The sequence below is a fragment of the Grammomys surdaster genome, unplaced genomic scaffold, assembly GCF_004785775.1.
Source record: "Grammomys surdaster isolate TR1022 unplaced genomic scaffold, NIH_TR_1.0 129, whole genome shotgun sequence".
In the NCBI taxonomy this organism is placed as follows: Eukaryota; Metazoa; Chordata; class Mammalia; order Rodentia; family Muridae; genus Grammomys; species Grammomys surdaster.
The window spans coordinates 10,805,815-10,812,873 of NW_021604587.1; the positions used below are offsets into that span (position 1 = coordinate 10,805,815).

General features: G+C 39.4%; 1 long non-coding RNA gene across 1 annotated transcript; it reads left to right on the top strand.

Moving 5' to 3' along the window:
• Positions 1-904: 904 nt before the first annotated feature.
• On the top strand, positions 905-4,723 carry LOC114609964. Its single transcript, XR_003709617.1, has 3 exons — positions 905-939; positions 3,576-3,635; positions 4,669-4,723. It is a non-coding gene; the product is annotated as an uncharacterized LOC114609964 (long non-coding RNA).
• The last annotated feature ends 2,336 nt before the right edge of the window (positions 4,724-7,059 follow it).

Genomic DNA, 7,059 nt, shown 5'->3' on the forward strand with positions numbered 1-7,059 from the left:
TCCCCTCACAACAGCAGCAGGATATCAGTGAGAAAATATGTTCTTCAACTAGTGTAATAATTGTTGGCAATAAAGTCTGGGAAGTGCTTATGGGGCACTCCATTTGACCTGGAGATGCTGCTCTCTTAAATAAAGAGGTCATATTTCAAGGGCTGGTTCACATGGTGTTTTGAATTCAGGGCCGAGTTCTGATTAAATGCATGGGATAAACAAGATTTTAGGTTAAGCCTCACAGCCTCAAATATGTAATGTCTTTTACCTGTAGAAGTTACATAACAAACAATGAACATATGACAGCCTGAGATACACTACATTCTTTAGTTATAAAGCCGTTTGCAAACAGTAAGCTTATTACACAAAAGGCTGAGTCTCATAACTAGATGGATTGGTGCCTAATTGCTGTCCAGTTATTCAAACATTGTACTTTCTGTTAGTAGGCACCTACTATTTGCCAGACACCATTCTATCCCATGAATGCTGTAACCAAAAATGACAAAAGTTTTTTACGTATCACGAGAAAAATGACAGATAAACAGAAAGAAGAAAGGAGAAGACAAAGTACAACTTATAACCCCTAAGAAGCTTTAAAGCCAAGAAAGTACTTCGAAATACCAAGGAAGGTATGGTAGGAGTTTTTTATTTTAGCTCTGAGAAAGTGTGGTAGTCAGGCTCTGGGGTAGGGGATAAAGCCAGCTTTCCAGGTTTGCACAAAAGCCAAATGCCAAGCAGAGCCCACAGCTAGTACAAATACCCTGAGCCATGCCAGGTTTGCTTCAAATCAATTGAGAAATGACGTGTTGTCTCTTGCATAATAAGCAGGGAACAGACTCAGAAATACTGCAAGATGGAAGGTCTTTTAATTAAGTTCTCCTCACTTGCTTAGTGACTACTGAACTTCAGGGATTCTCCTAGAGACAACCAGCAAGGCAGAAAGTTGGGGTGAGTGAAATTTGCTCATCTGTTTCTGGTATGTTCTAATTTATGCACAAGTCATGATCTAGGAATGCTTGCAATGTATTATCTCTCAGTTAATATGTAAGCATGTGTTTTTATATGTATATTTTATGGTGTCTTGTGTGGTACAGAAGGTTGAAAGAAAATTTTATTGTGCAATGGAGCCTATATCCAAAGAACAGGATATGTAGCTCATTGGTTTGTAGCAAAAGTAAGCAGCCGTGGAGTCACCCTTGATCAAAAGCAGAAGCCTGTTAGCTCCTCTTGTGGACCCAGTAAACACTTCCCACTTCTCTGGGACGGTAAAACTGTGGTTTTCATTATTGTTGTTTGGTTGGGTTTTTTTTGGTTTTGTTTGTCTGTTTATTTTTGTTCTTGTTTGTTTGTCTTAGTTTAAATAACAATCCTAGCCAGAGACAAGAGGTCTACTGTCCAGACCAGCCTGGGCAAAGTGAGACCGTCACAAATAAAAAGGAAGCAACTAAGCAAACAACATTCCCTACCATTTTGTGTCACTACAGGGTGATAAATGGCCCTTCATATTCATGCCAGCTGTGGATCACAAGAAAAGCCATGCCCCAAGTAGTCTTCTTTCTCCTCCTCATTACCCCTGACCTGCTAAGTTATTCCAGTGATATATTCATTCTTCTTGAGGAATAATCTATAAACAGTAAAATGTATGTGTCTGGAACCTAGCTCATAATTATTATTCACACTGCACATGTAGTGATTGATAGAAACACTGGGTGTGTTCAGCATCGGTGCACGTGGTTTTTAGGGACCTGTGACTCAGACGCACAGTGCATGGCTCCAGTACTCCATTTTGTGCCAGGCAAAATCCAGAAGGATTCAGCTAGCAACCCAGTGAGGTCCCTGAAGCCTCTGTTTAAACTCTTTCTAAATGTAGAGTGTTATCAGTTTCCCACTCCCTCTCCCTTCCCCTCCCTCCTTTTCCTTCTGTGGACAAAACAGACTGTTATAGATTGGTGATAAGAATCAGTGTCTACTGAAAGACTTGTCAAGCCCACCACCATGGGAAGTCTTCAAAGCATCCCAGGCACATTACCCTGCAGTGGAAAGGGACTACCTGTCAGGGAAGCACAGCTCACGCCTACCAACTCCCTTCTCCTAGTTTCCAGGAGTCCCTTGAATAGGTTTGCCTCCAATCTCACTGAAGATTCGCTTCCTCATTTTCTGCCTGCCGAGTGCCTGGTAACATGGAGAATATATAAGATGTGGTTTTAGAAGTATAGGAGGCAGGACAATGGACCACATTTCCAGATTATAACTCTGCTTGCCAATTAGGTGTATTGAAGCAGAATTTAGCTCACCTGAATACCTCTTTTTCAAACAACTAACTAATTAACTGATTAAATCAATCAATTAATTAATATGTATTACTCTATGGCTTTTTCTGCTAAGTAGACAATAGTGAAATATAAACACAATTCCTCCTTTTAGTCATAAGAAGCTAATCAAGGCACAAATGTCTGCATTTCCTTTTTTTTCCCCAGACAGTCTAACTAACTCTGAATTTACATATGATAATGTTCAATACTCATTTGTTAATAAAGATGTTTACAAATGAGTCAGAAATTCATGACACAGTGTAATTAAACCTCATACTGTAATTATACTTACATATTAAGTGCATATTTTGCATACCCATCTGTATATTATTAATTCAAACCTTTGCCCTCCACAACAACAAAACATCAGATGACTTAGCAAGCAAAGCAACTCCAGGCATTTTCTAAGGTATTCCTAACTTCTGGGCCTACATTTTGTGTGGACACTTAGGGTTTGCCCTTGAACTTTCTGTTTGAGATCAGCTGCCGAGTGAGTGCAGAGTGCCGAGGGTACAGGAAAACAATGTCACACAAGGCTTGCAAAGCTGGTTTATATTAGAGTAGGGTTGATATGCTCCTCATCAGATAATGGCATTAGAAAGCCACAGATGCCACTTCATGTACATGCCCACTCTTGGATGTCTTAGTAGGATGCAAATCCTATGACATAGCACACTTTAAAAACACTTGATATGACCTTTTTCACATGAGAGCATGCAGTGTCAGGGTATTTCCTTTCCCTTTTTTTTTTTAAAAAAAAATATCCTTTTAAAAAAAATGGGAAGAAAAACCAAGTAAAAGACCCATACTAAGCAGGGTTGGTCAAGTAAAGACACGATTCCTCCAGGCTTCATGTAAATCCTAGGTGATCTAGTGAAGATGCACATTAATTCTTCAGGGTGGCTTGGTTCCCAAGTTAGAAATGTCTAGGTTGCTGCCTGATACAGGAAAAACAAGTGGGCTGGAGAGGATGGGGAGGGAGGGAAGGTGAATTGCTTTTTGTTTCCTGTCGCCTTTCATGGGAAAGTGAATTCAAGGTATGGGATTCCTGTCTTTCAAGCACTGGTCTCCCTCACATAAAGTGTCCCAAGTGGATTTCAAAGACTGGCCCTGTGCTTCTGCTCTCTGCTCTCATGGAAATTAACTATGATCTTGCCAGTCTGTGCTTTGAGAAAAGCACCTCTCTTTATTTTTTGTGGGAATCTGCATCCCATAATAACAGTGCCTCTCAGTGGGAGCAACATGAAAGCAAATTAACCCTTTAAATTACAGGGAGGAGGCAGTAGTAAATTCACGCCAGGTTGAAGTGGCACCTCTTTTTCTTTGCATAAGGTAATGAACTCTTAAGATTTGTAGCATTTGTGGGGAGGTGAAGCTGGGGGGTGTGGGGGGGCTTACAACCTGGAGATTCTGTTTCTCCTTGTAGCTGCCACTGAGTGAAATTAGGTTAGGTTAAGAATACTGGAAAGACTTCTTTCTACCAATTAGGGAAAAAAATATTAACAACGTGAAAAGAATAGGAACTCAGTTCTGCTGAGTCCTTCTCTTGTTCCACAACACTCTTAGATTCTCAATGAGAAAAATCAAGATCTAGAGAAGTTAGAACCATTCTCTGTGGTTCTGTCTTAACTAAACAGCAGAGCTTGGGTATGTGAACTCAGCTCTCTCTGATTCCTGAAGTAATGGAACTGTTTCCCAGGGTGAAGGCTCTATGCTAATTTGCAGGCAGGTCAAGTCTTTGAAATTGTGCCTGGCATGAATTGTCACATAAACAAATGATCCCCTGTGATGAACTGTTGCATAAATGAATGAACATATTCATACCACTGATATCCAGGGGCTCTAGCAAAAGGCCAAAAATATTTTTTAACAGTAGTATGCTGCTCCACAGAGGTACACGGACTGCAACTGTGGTGTGCGTGGGAATTTCTGGTCAAGACAAATGCCTTAGTCCTTCTCATCTTCTTCTAGAAAGCTCTCAGTGATGTACATCTTTCAAAAGTTCAGAAAACTTGGTTTCTTCCAAAATAGTCAAGTCAGCTAAAAGGTTCCAATGATGCCAGTTCTTTGGTGTGGTGACATTTTATATGAGTTTTAAATGCATCTCCTTATAACAAAGCAGAGAATGAAGGAGACTGTGGGTGGAAATTAGTTCCTGTAGGTGCTACAACACACACAAACACACACACATACACACACACACAGAGACACAGATCAAGTTGGGGGATTGATTCTATGGTTCAGAAGTGTCAAAAAAACATTGTGTGGAGTATGTCTTTTTAACATGTGAAAGCATCACTGTCTGTTGACTCTGGTATGATTTTTCTGTCCCTGGAATCTCTAACCCTTGATGTCATTGCCCTAGGTGATAAGAGGAAACACAACTGCTGAGCAAGTAAGCAAGGGAAACTACACATCCATGAACACGTGTGTCTGTGACCATATAGAAACAAGCACATGGAAGCAACTGAAAACACACAGAAGGGGACAAGTCAGAATGTTCAGGCAGCACTTGACTTAGCACATCACAGACCTTTCATTGCCTCATGAGTTTGGCTACATTTTTCCTACTTAAAAAAGCTCAAAAATATTTACATGGAAACAAGTAAAAAATGTTTTAAAAAATCTCAGCATTATTTTATGAATAAGTAGTGTGGGTATCTTAAAACAAATGGCCTATGTATTTGAAGTTTGTGAAATAAAAATTTATCTTCATTTGTAGAATAAAAATTCAAAAACCATGAGTTTTCGGTATGCATATCTCTGTGGCACAGGATAGTGTACCTTTAGTTTCTGCTTGTAGCACAAATAGAATTGTGGGGAGGGGAGGCAAAAGTACCGAAAAAGCCAAAAAGAGCTTTCTTTGTAAAGCAAGAGACTGTAAATAAAAGTGGGGGGGGAAAGATAGTGTTTCAAGAAAAGGAAGCACGAAGGCATTAAAGATGACTTCAAGTGTCCAAGTGATAACCTACAGAAATAAACAGATAAACAGCCTGGGTGCCCCCATTGATTTGGCAGAAATAATTCTTAGAAATTTTTTTACTATTGTCTTCTCAGGCTGAGATATCTCCATGTGTCTGCCATCCTCCTGCACTTCCTATATTTCCTTATGAGAATACAGTGGCTTTCTTTTTATTAGCTTGGGACTAGGAATGGAAGAAATGTAAGCAGCTGTGAAAGACGGATTCAAACATCAGCATCTACCAGACTATATTCCTGGTGACTATCCTGGATATAAGGTTTGCCCACACAGAACATGAGCTGACTGTTGATTACTTTAGAGATATGGTATATAGTTTGGCACTGTCTCAGAAAGGAAGACTAGAACTTTCTAGACTGGGATGGCAATGCCATTTGTCTTTTCTCTACTCTTGATGGACAGGTCATTCCCCCTCCTCTCCTATCTTCTCTTGATTTGAGTGACTCTTCTAAAAATGTTTCCTGCTATGGTCACTTTCCCAGGAGCTCCAAAGAGCATGGTGGTCTATTTATTTTGATAAATCTGTCAGTAGGGCAATAAAAGAGATTGTCAGTGCTGGGCATTTTCTCAGTAAGAACCCTGCTCTTTATTACAGTCTACAGCTCTTTGGTTTTTCAGAACATGCATTTCCTAGCCTTTTCTTTTGTAAATCTCATAGAATAATTTCCTATAGAAACCATGAAGTTTAAAGACGAGCATAAGAACAAGGATAGAAAGATGACTTACTTTGGTCTGAATGTCAGACTTCTGTAGGAAAGAGGATTCTAAGCTCTTCCCACAATCTCTCCTAATCTCTTAAAGTCATGCTGATTAAATACAACCTAGGCTAGATGTTACTCAGTATGTAATTGCAGCTTCAAATCCCTGTGAACAAGAATGCTTTTAACCAGTGTTGAGAAAATCACTTGCAATGGATTTTAGGTAAACTACTTTGGGGTGGGGGGCTCCTGCCTCTGACTTACCTCTTGTGGGGATGGAAGCCTCAGCTTCAGTACATATTTGAATATGGGGAAGCAAATAATAAAAGTTAAGCTGGGCCAGATAAACAAGGGTGGGAGTGGTTATCATGTCCTACAAAAAGCAGCAAGCTCCTCAAGGCATAGGAATTGCATTCTGGAAACAGCAGTCAGAAATACATCTGGTCTTTGATTCTAATACATGCACATAAAGGGAAAGGATTGCCTTCCACCTTAGTACAGAGTCAATTGTTGACCAACTGTGAATAGAGGAGGAACTGAAAAAAAATGAAGTATTTTTGTTATGAGAAACAAAATGAACATTTTATATGAAGGCATTTGGTAAAGTACATTGCTCAAATATGATTAATCTGTACTGTTTTGATTATATACATCAATTTTGAACTTAAATATACAATAGAGATTTCTATACGTCATGTATACACATATACATGTTACACACATATATATATTTATATAAATATACATATATTCAATTTTCAAGCAAGTTCAAGTAAATTACTGTGAGCTGCGGGTTTATGGTAGCAATAGAATTCTTGCCCAGCGTGTGCATGACAGAGAATTCAACCCTCAGCACAGGAGATAGAATTATATAAGAGATAATTGAACCCAAACACCTGCTGCCATTTTAAAACATTTACACTAAAGCTTTCTGAGGAAAAGCAGCCAGGTTGCTGCATTGGGTCTCACAGGAGATAGAACCCTGTCAATATATCACTGTAAAATCATATAGTATTGGGGCTACTAGGAAAGAGAAGCCACCCACTGATTTTAGGCCTACTTTCAAAACTTAAATGTT